Below are 15,492 nucleotides of genomic sequence, written 5' to 3'. Positions count from 1 at the left end.
TAAGAAAGTGTTCCAGTTTCATTCTTCTGCATGTGGCCATCCAATTTTCCCAACACCATTGGTGAAGAGACTATTTTCCATTGGATATTCTTTTCTGCTTTGTTGAAGATTAGTTGGCCATATAGTTGTGGGTCCTTTTCTGGGTTCTCTATTCTGTCCCATTGATCTATGTGTCTATTTTTGTGCCAGTGCCATACTGTCTTGATGACTACAGCTTTGTAATAAAGCTTGAAGTCCAGAATTGTGATGCCTCCAGCTTTGTTTTTCTTTTTCAAGATTGCTTTGGCTATTTGGGGTCTTTTGTGGTTCCATACAAATTTTAGGATTGTTTGTTCTAGCTCTCTGAAAAATGTTGGTGGTATTTTGATAGGGATTGCATTGAATGTGTAGATTGCTTTGGGTGGTATAGACATTTTAACATTTGTTCTTCCAATCCATGAGCATGGAATGTTTTTCTATTTCATTGTGTCCTCTTCAATTTCTTTTATAAGTATTCTATAGTTTTCAGAGTACAGATCTTTTACCGCTTTGGTTGGGTTTATTCCTAGGTATCTTATGGGGTTTGGTGCAATTGTAAAGGGGATCAATTCCTTGTTTTCTCTTTCTGGTGCTTCATGATTGGTGTATAGAAATGCAACAGATTTCTACATGTTGATTTTATATCCTGCAACTTTGTTCTATTTGTGTATCAGTTCTAGTAATTTTTTGGTGAAGTCTTGGGTTTTCTACATAGGTATCATGTCATCTGCAAATAGTGAAAGTTTGACTTCTTCCTTGTCAGTTTGGATGTTTGTATCTTTTTTTGTTGTCTGATTGCTGAGGTTAGGACTTCGAGTACTGTGTTAAATAACAGTGGTAAGAATGGACATCCCTGTCTTGTTCCTAACCATAGAGGAAAAGTTCCCAGTTTTTCCCCATTGAGGATGATATTACCTGTGGGTCTTTCATATATGGCCTTTATGATGTTGAGGTATGTTCCATCTATCCCTACTTCGTTGAGGGTTTTAAAAAGAATAGATGCTGTATTTTGTCAAATGCTTTTTCTGCATCTATTGACAGGATCATATGGTTCTTATCCTTTCTTTTATTAATGTGGTGTATCATGTTGACTGATTTGTGAATAATGAACCACCCTGCAACTCAGGAATAAATCCCACCAGATCGTGCTAAATAATTCTTTTAAAGTACTGTTGGATTCAAATTACTACTATCTTGTTGAGAATTTTTGCATTCATCTTCATCAGGGATATTGGTCTGTAATTCTCCTTTTTTACTGGGGTCTTTGGTTTTGGAATCAAGGTCATGCTGGCCTTGGAGAATGACTTTGGAAGTTTTCCTGCCATTTCTATTTTTTTGGAACAGTTTGAGAAGAACAGGTATTAACTCTTCTTTAAATGTCTGGTAGAATTACCCTAGGAAGACATCTGGCCCTGGACTTTTATTTGTTGGGAGATTTTTGATTATTAATTTGCTATTATTGGTCTGTTCAAATTTTCTATTTCTTCCTGTTTTAGTTTTGGTAGTTTGTATGTTTCTAGGAATTTATCCATTTCTTCCAGATTGCCCAGTTTGTTGGCATATAATTGCTCATAATATTCTCTTATCATTGTTTGTATTTCTGTGGTGTTGGTTGTGATCTCTCCCATTTCATTGGTGATTTTATTTATTTGGATCCTACCTCCTTTCTTTTTGATAAGTCTGACTAGGGGTTTGTTTATTTTATTAATTCTTTCAAACAACCAGCCCTTAGTTTTGTTGATCTGACTTACTAGGTTTTTTTTGTTTCTGTATCATTTATTTCTGCTCTAATCTTTCTTATTCCCCTCCTTCTGCTGGCTTTAGCCTTATTTGCTGTTCCTTTTCTAGCTCCTTTTGTTGTAAGTTTAGGTTGTGTACTTGAGACTTTTCTCGCTTCTTGAGGGAGGCCTGTACTGCTATATACTTCCCACTTATGACCACCTTTGCTGTGTCCCAAAGGTTTTGAACTGTCATGTTTTCATTTTCATTTGCTTCCATGTATTTTTTATTTCTTCTTTAATTTCCTGGTTAACCCATTCATTCTTTTTTTTTTTAATTTTTTATTGTTATGTTAATCACCATACATTACATCATTAGTTTTAGATGTAGTGTTCCATGATTCATTGTTTGTGCATAACACCCAGTGTTCCATGCAGAACATGCCCTCTTTAATACCCATCACCAGGCTAACCCATCCTCCCACCCCCCTCCCCTCTAGAACCCTCACTTTTTTTTTCAGAGTCCATCGTCTCTCATGGTTCGTCTCCCCCTCCGATTTCCCCCCCTTCATTCTTCCCCTCCTGCTATCTTCTTCTTTTTCTGTTTTTTCCTTAAAATATATTGCATTATTTGTTTCAGAGGAACAGGTCTGTGATTCAACAGTCTTGCACAATTCACAGCACTCACCATAGCACATACCCTCCCCATTGTCTATCACCCAGCCACCCCATCCCTCCACCCACCCCCCCACTACAGCAACCCTCAGTTTGTTTCCCGAGATTAAGAATTCCTCATATCAGTGAGGTCATATGATACATGTCTTTCTCTGTTTGACTTATTTCGCTCAGCATAACACCCTACAGTTCCATCCACGTCGTTGCAAATGGCAAGATATCATTCCTTTTGATGGCTGCATAATATTCGATTGTATTTATTTACCACATCTTCTTTATCCATTCATCTGTCGATGGACATCTTGGCTCTTTCCACACTTTGGCTATTGTGGACATTGCTGCTATAAACATCGGGGTGCACGTACCCTTTCGGATCCCTACATTTGCATCTTTGGGGTAAATACCCAGTAGTGCAATTGCTGGATCGTATGGTAGCTCTATTTTCAACTTTTTGAGGAACCTCCATACTGTTTTCCAGAGTGGCTACACCAGCTTGCATTCCCACCAACAGTATAGGAGGGTTCCCCTTTCTCCGCATCCCAGCCAACATCTGTCGTTTCCTGATTTGTTGATTTTAGCCATTCTGACTGGTGTGAGGTGGTATCTCATTGAGGTTTTGATTTGGATTTCCCTGATGCTGAGCGATGTTGAGCACTTTTTCATGTGTCTGTTGGCCATTTGGATGTCTTCTTTGGAAAAATGTCTGTTCATGTCTTCTGCCCATTTCTTGATTGGATTCTTTCTTCTTTGGGTGTTGAGTTTGATAAGTTCTTTAAAGATTTTGGATAGTAGCCCTTTATCTGATATGTCATTTGCAAATATCTTCTCCCATTCTGTCGGTTGTCTTTTGGTTTTGTTGACTGTTTCCTTTGCTTTGCAAAAGCTTTTTATCTTTAGTATATGTGCTGCTGAAGCGAGCACCAAAAGCTTTTTATCTTGATGGAGTCCCAATAGTTCATTTTTGCCCTTGCTTCCCTTGCCTTTGGCAATGTTTCTAGGAAGAAGTTGCTGCAGCTGAGGTCGAAGAGGTTGCTGCCTGTGTTCTCCTTTAGGATTTTGATGGACTCCTGTCTCACATTGAGGTCTTTCAACCATTTGGAGTCTATTTTTGTGTGTGGTGTAAAGAAATGGTCCAGTTTCATTCTTCTGCATGTGGCTGTCCAATTTTCCCAACACCATTTGTTGAAGAGACTGTCTTTTTTCCATTGGACATTCTTTCCTGCTTTCTCGAAGATCAGTTGGCCATAGAGTTGAGGGTCCATTTCTGGGCTCTCTATTCTGTTCCATTGATCTATGTGTCTGTTTTTGTGCCAGTACCATACTGTCTTGATGATGACAGCTTTGTAACAGAGCTGGAAGTCCGGAATTGTGATGCCACCAGCTTTACCTTTCTTTTTCAACATTCCTCTGGCTATTCAGGGTCTTTCCTGGCTCCATACAAATTTTAGGATTATTTGTTGCATTTCTTTGAAAAAAGTGGATGGTATTTAGATGGGGATTGCATTGAATGTGTAGATTGCTCTAGGTAGCACTGACATCTTCACAATATTTGTTCTTCCAATCCATGAGCATGGAACGTTTTTCCATTTCTTTGTGTCTTCCTCAATTTCTTTCATGAGTATTTTATAGTTCTCTGAGTACAAATCCTTTGGCTCTTTGGTTAGATTTATTCCTAGGTATCTTATGGTTTTGGGTGCAATTGTAAATGGGATCGACTCCTTAATTTCTCTTTCTTCTGTCTTGTTGTTGGTGTATAAGAATGCCACTGACTTCTGTGCATTGATTTTATATCCTGCCACTTTACTGAACTCCTGTATGAGTTCTAGCAGTTTTGGGGTGGGGTCTTTTGGGTTTTCCACATAAAGTATCATATCATCTGCAAAGAGTGAGAGTTTGACTTCTTCTTTGCCGATTCAGATGCCTTTGATTTCTTTTTGTTGTCTGGTTGCTGTGGCTAGGACCTCTAGTGCTATGTTGAATAGCAGTGGTGATAGTGGCCATCTCTGCCACGTTCCTGACCTTTGGGGGAAAGCTTTCAGTTTTTCCCCATTGAGAATGATATTCGCTGTAGGTTTTTCATAGATGGATTCTATGATATTGAGGAATGTCCACTCTATCCCTATACTATGAAGAGTTTTGATCAAGAAAGGATGCTGTACTTTGTCAAATGCTTTTTCTACATCTATTGAGAGGATCATATGATTCTTGTTCTTTCTTTTGTTAATGTATTGTATCACGTTGATTGATTTGCAGATGTTGAACTAACCTTGCAGCCCAGGGATAAATCCCACTTGGTCGTGGTGAATAATCCTTTTAATGGACCGTTGGATCCTATTGGCTAGTATTTTGGTGAGAATTTTTGCATCCATGTTCATCAAGGATATTGGTCTGTAGTTCTCCTTTTTGATGGGGTCTTTGTCTGGTTTTGGGATCAAGGTAATGTGGCCTCATAAAACGAGTTTGGAAGTTTTCTTTCCATTTCTATTTTTTGGAACAGTTTCAGAAGAATAGGTATTAATTCTTCTTTAAATGTTTGGTAGAATTCCCATGGGAAGCCATCTGGCCCTGGGCTTTTGTTTTTTGGGAGATTTTTGATGACTGCTTCAATTTCTTTAGTGGTTATAGGTCTGTTCAGGTTTTCTATTTCTTCCTGGTTCAGTTTTGGTAGTTGATACATCTCTAGGAATGCATCCATTTCTTCCAGGTTATCTAATTTGCTGGCATAGAGTTGCTCATAATATGTTCTTACAATTGTTTGTATTTCTTTGGTGTTGGTTGTGATCTTTCCTCTTTCATTCATGATTTTGTTGATTTGGGTCATTTCTCTTTTCTTTTTGATAAGTCTGGCCAGGGGTTTATCAATCCTGTTAATTCTTTCAAAGAACCAGCTCCTAGTTTCGTTGATCTGTTCTACTGTTCTTTTGGTTTCTATTTCATTGATTTCTGCTCTGATCTTTATGATTTCTCTTCTTCTGCTGGGTTTAGGCTTTATTTGCTGTTTTTTCTCTAGCTCCTTTAGGTGTAGGGTTAGGTTGTGTATTTGAGACCTTTCTTGTTTCTTGAGAAAGGCTTGTATTGCTATATACTTTCCTCTTAGGACTGCCTTTGCTGCATCCCAAAGATTTTGAACAGTTGTGTTTTCATTTTCATTGGTTTCCATGAATCTTTTTAATTCTTCTTTCATTTCCTGGCTGACCCATTCATTCTTTAGTAGGACGCTCTTTAGCCTCCATGGATTTGAGTTCTTTCCGACTTTCCTCTTGTGATTGAGTTCTAGTTTCAAAGCATTATGGTCTGAAAATAGGCAGGGAATGATCCCAGTTTTGGTACCAGTTAAGACCTGATTTGTGACCTAGGATGTGATAGATTCTGGAGAATGTTCCATGGGCACTAGAGAAGAATGTGTATTCCATTGCTTTGGGATGGAATGTTCTGAATATGTCTGTGAAGTCCATCTGGTCCAGTGAGTCATTTAAAGTCTTTATTTCCTTGTTGATCTTTTGCTTAGACGATCTGTCCATTTCAGTGAGGGGGGTGTTAAAGTCCCCCACTATTATTGTATTGTTGTCAATGTGTTTCTTTGCTTTTGTTATTAATTGCCTTATATAATTGGATGCTCCCGTGTTAGGGGCATAGATATTTATCATTGTTAGATCTTCTTGTTGGATAGACCCTTTAAGTAGGATATAGTGTCCTTCTTCATCTCTTATTACAGTCTTTGATTTAAAATCTAATTTGTCTGATATAAGGATTGCCACCCCAGCTTTCTTTTGGTGTCTGTTAGCATGGTAAATGGTTTTCCACCCCCTCACTTTCAATCTGGGGGTGTCTTTGGGTCTAAAATGAGTCTCTTGCAGACAGCATATCGATGGGTCTTGTTTTCTTATCCAATCTGATAGCTTGTGTCTTTTGATTGGGGCATTTAGCCCATTTACATTCAGGGTAACTATTGAAAGATACGAATTTAGTGCCATTGTATTGCCTATAAGGTGACTGTTACTGTATATTGTCTGTGTTCCTTTCTGGTCTATGTTGCTTTTAGGCTCTCTCTTTGCTTAGAGGACCCCTTTCAGGATTTCTTGTAGGGCTGGTTTCGTGTTTGCAAATTCCTTTAGTTTTTGTTTGTCCTGGAAGCTTTTTATCTCTCCTTCTATTTTCAATGACAGCCTAGCTGGATATAGTATTCTTGGCTGCATATTTTTCTCATTTAGTCCTCTGAATATATCCTGCCAGTCCTTTCTGGCCTGCCAGGTCTCTGTGGATAGGTCTGTTGCCAATCTAATGTTTCTACCATTGTAGGTTACAGATCTCTTCTCCCGAGCTGCTTTCAGGATTTTCTCTTTGTCTCTGAGACTCGTAAGTTTTACTATTAGATGTCGGGGTGTTGACCTATTTTTATTGATTTTGAGGGGTGTTCTCCATGCCTCCTGGATTTTGATGCCTCTTTCCTTCCCCAAATTAGGGGAGTTCTGTGCTATAATTTGCTCCATTATACCTTCTGCCCCTCTCTCTCTTTCTTCTTCTTCTGGGATCCCAATTATTCTAATGTTGTTTCATCTTATGGTATCACTTATCTCTCGAATTCTGCCCTCGTGGTCCAGTAGTTGTTTATCTCTCTTTTTCTCAGCTTTTTTATTTTCCATCATTTGGTCTTCTATATCACTGATTCTCTCTTCTGCGTCATTTATCCTAGCAGTTAGTGCCCCCATTTTTTATTGCACCTCATTAATAGCCTTTTTGATTTCAACTTGGTTAAATTTCAGTTCTTTATTTCTCCAGAAAGGGTTTCTCTGATAACTTCCATGCTTTTTTCAAGCCCAGCTAGTATCTTTAAAGTCATGATTCTGAACTCTAGGTCCAACATCTTACTAATGTCCAAATTGAGTAGGTTCCTGGCAGTCGGTACTACCTCTTGTTCTTTTTGTTGAGGTGATTTTTTCCGTCTTGTCATTTTGTCCAGAGGAGAATCAATGAATGAGACAACAAAATGCTAACAGGGTAACAACGTCCCCAGAAAATATACTCTAAACAAATCAATTTTAGTATATGTGCTGCCGAAGCGAGCACGACTCTAAACAAATCAGAAAAGACCTGAAACTGGGGGAAAAGAAAGGGAAAGAAAGAAAAAAGAAAAAGATAAAAACAAACAAAAACAACAAAACAAAAAAAACAGAATATGATCAGATATGATCAGGCTGGTGCCTAGATCAGTGCCACATACTAAATTTTGGGTGTATTTTGGTCTGTTAGAAGAAAGTGCCTCCCAAAATTTTAAAGAAAGAAAAACTTATATATGTACAAAAATAAGGGTTGATATGATGAAGGGATGGAATATGACTGTAAAGATGAAATTTATAAAACATTTTATGAAAGGAATTGATAAAAATAAGTTTGAATAAAGAAGAGGATTTAAAAAGAAAAAAAGAAAGGGAGAGAATGTGATTGGCAGGAGACTAGAACAAAGCCATACACTAGAGATTTAGGGTATATTTTTACCTGTTAGAAGAAACTGTATCTCAAAATTTTAAAGAGAGAACAACATATATATATGCCAAAAATAAGGGTAACTACTATGAAGGGATAGAATATGACTCTAAAAATGAAAAATAAAAATGTTTTTTAAAAAAGGGATGATAAGATGTTGGTTGAAAAAGGGAAAAAGAAAAATTCACAAAAAAAAGTTAAAAAAAATTAACTTTGAAAGACTAAAGAGTCATGGTGAAAAAGCCATGGATTCTATGTGCAGTATTCCCCTAGCGCTGGAGTTCTGCTGTTCTCATTGATCGGTAAACTTGGTCTTGGCTGGCTGTTCTCGCTGATCTTCTAGGGGAGGGGCCTGTTGCCGTGGTTCCCAAATGTCTTTGCCGGAGGTGGAATTGCCCCGCCCTTGCCTGGTCCGGGCTAAGTAATCTGCTCGGGTCTGCTCTCCGGAGCTTTTGTTCCCTGCAAGCTTTCCGTACAGCTTTGGAGGCCGAGAGTGAAAATGGCAGCCTCCCAATCTCTGCCCCAGAGGAGCGGAGAACTCGGGGCCCCTCTCCTCAGTGCGCCCCCAGAGAAAAGCAGTCAGTCACTCCCGTCTCCCTGGTCTCCGGCTGCACTCCGTGCTCACCCAGCCTGTGAGGGAGCGTTTCTATGTCTGGCACCGGACTCAATGTGGAGTCTCCAAACCCAGCAGATCCCTGCGGTGCGCTCCCGCGCTGCTCCTCCCGGGGTAGGAAGGGGAGTCTCCCCGGATCTGCTGCTTGTTGGGTCCCTGCTGGAGGAGCAGTGGCCCGACCTGCTGGGATCACGGTTTCTGGCAACCCCGAGCTGAGAGCCCACGCCTGGGCTCCGTCTCTGCAGCCGGCTTCCCTGCTCCGATACCTGGGAGCTCTGCTGCACTCAGGCACCCCTGACCTTTCTGTGACCCCGAGGGTCCTGAGACCATTCTGTCCCACGAGGGTTCCACCCCCCACTTAGCCACTGGAGCGACATCCCTCAGCGGAGCCGACTTCTAAAAGTTCCGATTTTGTGCTCCGCGGCTCTATCACTTGCCAGAAGCGGCCGAGGGAGGACCCCTCCCCCGCCGTCTATCCTCCCAAACATCACCTCGGATTCACTTCTCCTTACGTCCTACCTTCCAGAAAGTCGTCGCTTTTCTGTTCAGAGAGTTGTTGCTATTCTTTTCTTCAATCTCCTGTTGAGTTCGTAGGTGTTCAGAATGGTTTGATCCCTATCCAGCTGAATTCCTGAGACCAGACGAAATCCAGGTCTCCTACTCCTCCGCCATCTTGCTCCTCTTTCTAACCCATTCATTCTTTAGTAAGATGTTCTTTAACTCCATGTATTTGTGGTCTTTCCAAATTTTTTCTTGTGGTTAACCATAAGTTTCATAGTGTTGTGATCTAAAAATATGCATGGTATGATCTCAATCTTTTTGTACTTGTTGGGGCCTGATTTGTGACCAAGTATGTGATCTATTCTGGAGAATGTTCCTTGTGCACTTGAAGAGAATGTGTATTCTGCTGCTTTAGGATGAAATGTTCTGAAATCCATCTGGTCCAGTGTGTCATTCAAAGCCATTGTTTCCTTGCTTGTCTTCTGCTTAGATGATCTGTCCATTGCTGTAAGTGGGGTGTTAACTCCCCTACTATTATTGTATTATTATCAGTGAGTTTCTTTATGTTTGTTATGTATTTATGTATTTATGATTTATGTATTTGGATGCTCCCAAGTTGGGGGCATAAATATTTACAATTGTCAGATCTTGTTGGAGAGACCTCTAAATTATGATATAGTATCCTCTTCATCTCTTGTTACAGTCTTTGATTTAAAAATCTAGTTTGTCTGATATAAGTATGGCTACTCTGGCTTTCTTTTAACATCCATTAGCATGATAGATGGTTCTCCATCCCCTCACTTTCAATCTGGAGATGTCTTTAGGTCTACAGTGAGTCTCTTGCAGGCAGCACATTTAATCCTTTTTTTTAATCCATTCTGATAGCCTGTATCTTTTGATTGGAGCATTTAGTCCATTTACATTTGAAGTAATTATTGACAGATAAGAATTCAGAGCCATTGTATTACCTGCAAAGTTGCTGTTTCCGGAGATTTTCTCTGTTCCTTTTTAGTCTTCGTTGTTTTTGGTCTTTCTTTCCCAGTCAAGGGTCCCCTTTAATATTTCTTGCAGGTCTGGTTTATTGGTCACGAACTCCTTTAGTTTTTGTTTGTCCGGGAAACTCGTTTTCTCTCCTTCTATTCTGAATGACAGCCTTGTTGGATAAAATATTCTTGACTGCATATTTTTCCATTCAGAACATTGAATATATGATGCCACTCTTTTGGCCTGCCAGGTTTCTGTGGAGAGATCTGCTGCTAGCCTGATTTGTCTTCCCTTGTAGGTTAGGGATTTCTTTTCCCTTGCTGCTTTCAGGATTCTTTCCTTATCTCTGTATTTTGCAAATTTTACTACAATATGTCTTGGTGTTGGCCAGCTTTTGTTGAATTTGATGGGAGTTCTCTGTGCTTCCTGGATTTGGATGACTCTTTCTTTCCCCAGATTAGGGATGTTTTCAGCTATAATTTGCTCAAATAAACCTTCTGTCCCTTTTTCCCCTCTCATCTTCTTCTGAGACTCCTATGATATGAATGTTTTTATGCTTTATGGAGTCGCTGAGTTCCCTAAGTCTACCTTTATGATCCAATACTTTTCTTTCCTGCTTCTTTTTAGCTTCATTATTTTCCATAATTTTATCTTCTATATCACTGATTCATTCCTCTCCCTCGTCCATCCTTGTTGTCATGGCATCCAGTCAGTTTTGTATCTTGGTTATAGCATTTTTTTATTTCTGCTTGACTAGTTTTTTAGGGCATCCCTGTAGTATCTTCTATGCTTTTCTCAAGCCCAGCTAGTATCATTATGATTATTGTTTTAAATTCTGGTTCAGGTATATTACTTGTATCTGTTTTGATTAGATCCCTGGCAATGACCTCTTCCTGTGTTTTCTTTTGGGATGAAGTCCTCTGTCTTGTCATTTTGTTTAGGTCACTGTTTTTTTGTGTGTGTATTAGGAAAGCTTCTTATAGCTCCTGCTCCTAAGAGTAATGGCTATATTAAGAAGAGGGCCTGGTGCTTCAGTAAGTGCTTCAGAGTGTGCACTCTGCTGTTGTGTTTTGACTGCTCTTTCTCTCATGTCAGCCCACTGCAGATTTTCTCCTTGCCTGCAGTGGGGAGTGTTTGGACCTTGTCTACGGTGTGGCAAGTTTTGACTAGGTATGTTCTGGTCTCCTTGTTAAAAGCAGCTAGATCTTCTCTCCCCTAGAGCTGAAGCTTTGCCGCACTCTATGATCAGTAGACTTGGTGCATTTGAGGGGTCTGTGCTGGTGTTCTAGGGGAGGGGCCTGCTGTGCTGGTTTTCAGGCTGGCTTGCCCTAGTAAGATACACCTGCAGAGTGCAGGGGGGTGGGACTTGGTATAAGTGGCTCCAGCCTCCACTGGGGGCACTGTGTTGCTCACTGAAGTCTGTCAGTGATGATGGGCAAGGGGAAAATGGTGCCTCCTAGCTCTCTCATTTCCAGAGTGGGGTGTTCTTGCCCGCCACTGTTCAGGAAGCCCTCACAGAAGAGTGTACAATCTCCCCTCTTGTGTCCCAGCATCCATCAGATCCTTGCCTTCACCCTGTGTCTGAGCTGTCTGGCTACCAGGTGGCACAGTGCTTCTGTGGTTTACCTCAGGCACATGAGCTGATCCTCTGGGGGAAGGTCTCACCACACTGTGGCTGGTGCTAGTTAGTCTTGGAAAAGAAGTCACATGACCATACAAGGGCTCAGAATTTATGGTAAAGCACAGCAAAAAGTCTGCACCAAGGTTTGCTGCCCTCAGCAGGTGTTTCTATTCTTATATTAATGAACAAGGCAGCATGATGGTGCCCACCAGCTCTTGTGTCCCCTCAGAGGCCATGCCACATCTCTCAAGTGCACTCCAAGAAGGAGAACTCTCTCCCATTGTTACCCAAGGGATGTTCGAACCATGCCATCTGCTCCCAGGCCTCTCCCCTTCTTTCCCACATGAGCATCTCTATACCCACCACGCTCTATCCAGTGGTGGTGCAGACTTCTAAAACTTCAGACTCTGAGCTCCACTGCTTATAAAAACTTGTGATAATCAGCCCCTCTAGTGTTCCTAGTTAGTGGTTTTGGGGAAGTGTTTGTCTTGCGCAATCCCCTGCATGCTGCTTTCCCTCTCTATCTCTTGCTCTCCTCTCTTCAAGATCAAGGCCCCCATCTGCAGCACCCCAATTCTTTTCACCTTGGAATCACGTCTCTGCACTTCCTACCTTCCATGATGTGGCTTTTTTCCCTCTAGGTCTGCAGTTTGTTCTCTCAGCATTCAGATCGATTTCTTGGGTGTTCAGAATGATTTTATATTTATCTAGCTGTGTTCAAGGGATGAACAAGCATAGGGTCCCCCTACTGCTCTGACATCTTAACTATTCCTTCCAAACTACTAAAGAGTTTTCATAAAAAGTGGTTTTCCTTCTGTAAGCTTCCATCATCATCCAGACTTCATCACCAAATGCAATTATTTTAACTCCTGTACCATTTACTACAGGTAGTCCCTTATCCCTACGAACTATGTACTTCACAATATTTTTTATCTTAATGGTTTTAGACAAGATTTTCTTGCCCTCTTACCATAATAGATTAATTTTAGTTTAAAAAAACTGAAGTATAATTAACATACAATGTTTTATTAGTTTTAGATGTACAACATATTGATTCAACAATTCTATACATTTTTCTGTGCTCACCACAGTAAATATAGTCACCCTCTGTCACCATAGTATTATTACAATATGATCAGCTATTCCCTTGTTGTAATTTTCATCTGTGATTTATTTTATAACTGGAAGTTTATACCTATTAATCTCCTTTATCTATTTTACCCATCTACCTACCCACCTCCCTTTGTAATCACCAGTTGTTATCTGTATTTAAGAATCCATTTTCTGTTTGTTTGTTTCTTTATTTCTTTGTGCATTTGTTTTGTTTTTTAGGTTCCACATGTAAGTAAAATCATGTTGACTTCATTCTCTGACTACTTAGCATAATAGTCTCTAGATCCAGCCATATTGTCTCTAATGGCAAATCTTATTCTTTTTTACAGCTGAATAATATTCCATTATATATATATATCTTTATCCATTCATCTGTCAGTGAACACTGGGTTGCTTCCATATATTCAATATTGTAAATAATGCTGCAATAAACAGAGGGGTGCATATATCTTTTCATATTAGTGTTTAGGTTTTTCTTGGGTAAATGACCAATAGTGGAATTACTGGATCATATGTTATTTCTTTTATTTTCTTTTTGAGTAAACTCAATACTGTTTTCCACAGTGCCTACACCAATTTACAGTCCTACCAAGAGTGCACCAGGTTCCCCTCACCAACACTTGTAATTTCTTGTCTTTTGCTACTAGCCATTCTGATAGGTCTAAGTTGATATCTCATTGTGGTTTTGATTGGCATTTCCCTGATGTTTAGTGATGTTGATCATCTTTGCTTGTGTCTGTGGCGATCTGTGTGTCTTCTTTGGGAAAACTCTATATTCAGATCCTTGGTTCTTGGTATTGAGTTGTATAAGTTTTTTGTTATTGTTGTTATATTTTGGATATTAACCCCTTATTAGATACATTATTTGCAAGTATCTTCTCCCATTCAGTGGGTTGCGTTTTTTGTTTTGTTGATGCTTTCCTTTACCGTGCAAGTGCTTTTTATTTTGATGTAGTTCCAAGGTTTATTTTTGCTTTTGTTGCCTTTGCGTGAGGAGACATATCTTAAGAAAATGTTGCCAAGACATTTGTCCAAGAAATTACCATCTATGTTTCTTCTAGGAGTTTTATGGTTTCAGATCTCACACTTAGATCTTTGATCCATTTGGAGTTTATTTTGATGGTGTGAGGGAGTACTCTAGTTTCATTCTTTTGCATGTAGCTGTCCAGTTTTCCCAGCACCATTTGTTGAAGAGATTATCTTTTCCCCATTATATATTCTTGCCTCCTTTGTCATAGATTAATTGACAATATATATGTGCATTTATTTCAGGGCTCTCTATTCTGTTCTATTGATCTATGGTGTCTATTTTTTACCAGCACCATACCTTGTGATTACTACAGTTTTGTAGTATATCCTAAAATCTGGGATTGTGATACTTCCAGCTTTGTTCTTCTTTCTTAAAATGGATTTAACTATTTGGGGTGTTTTGTCATTCTATACAAATTTTAGGATTATTTGTTCTAGTTCTGTGAAAAATGCATTTGGTATTTTGATGGAGTGTATATTAAATCTATAGATTGCTTTGAGTAGTATGGACATTTTAACAATATTCTTCTAATCCATGAACACAGAATTTATTTCTATTTGTGTTATCCTCAATTTCTTTCATCAGTGTTTAATAATTTTCAGAGTATAGGTCTTTGAACTCCTTGGTTAATTTCATTCCTAGGTATATTATTCTACTTGGTACAGTTGTACATGGAATTGTTTACTTAATTTCTCATTATTAGTGTATAGAAATGCAACAGACTTCTTTTTTGATTTTGTATCCTCTTTAGGATTTTTTATATGTACTATCATGTCATCTACATATAATGGCAGTGTTACTTCTTCCTTAGCATTTTAGATGCCTTTTATTTCTCTTTCTTGTCTCATTATTGTGGCTAGGACTTCTAGTACTATGTTGAATAAGAGTGGTGAGAGTGGACATTCTTATCTTGTTCCTAATCTTATAGGAAAAGCTTTCGGATTTTCACCATTGAATATGTTAGCTATAGGTTTGTCATATACGACCTTTATTACATTGAGGTAGGTTATCACTAAACCCACTTTGTTGAGCGTTTTTATCATGAATGGATGTTGTATTTTATGAAATGCTTTTTTGGCATCTATTAGATGATCTTAGGATTTTTATCCTTTCTCTTGTTTATGTGAAGTATCACACTGATTTGCAAATAATGAACTATCCTCGAATCCTTGAATAAATCCTACTTGATCATGGTGAATGATTTTTTTTAACATATTGTTGAACTTGTTTTGCTGATATTTTACTGAGGATCTTTGCGTCTGTGTTCATCGGGGATATTGGTCTGTAGTTTTTTGGTAATGTCTTTGTCTGGTTTTGCCATCAGGGTAATGTTGGCCTCCTAGAATAAATTTGGAAATTTTCCTTCCTCTTCTTTTTTTTTTAATAGTTTGAGAAGAATCGATATTAACTCTTCTTGAAATATTTGGTAGAATTCACTTGTGAAGCCATCTGGTCCTGGACTTTTATTTGTTGAGAGTTTTTTTATTACTGATTCAATTTCATTACTAGTAGTCTGTTCAAATTTTCTGCCAATTCCTGGTTAATTTTTCAAAGACTGTATCTTTCTAGGAATTTATCCATTTCTTATAGGTTGTCCAATTTTTTTAATGTAATTTTCATTATATTCTCTTAATCCTTTGGATTTCTGTGGTGTCAGTTGTTTCTCTTCTTTCATTTCTGATTGTATTCATTTGAGCCCTTTTCTCTTGATGGGTCTGGCTAAATGTATATCAAT

The sequence above is a fragment of the Halichoerus grypus genome, chromosome 10, assembly GCF_964656455.1.
Source record: "Halichoerus grypus chromosome 10, mHalGry1.hap1.1, whole genome shotgun sequence".
In the NCBI taxonomy this organism is placed as follows: domain Eukaryota; kingdom Metazoa; phylum Chordata; class Mammalia; order Carnivora; family Phocidae; genus Halichoerus; species Halichoerus grypus.
This window is presented reverse-complemented; position numbering follows the sequence as displayed.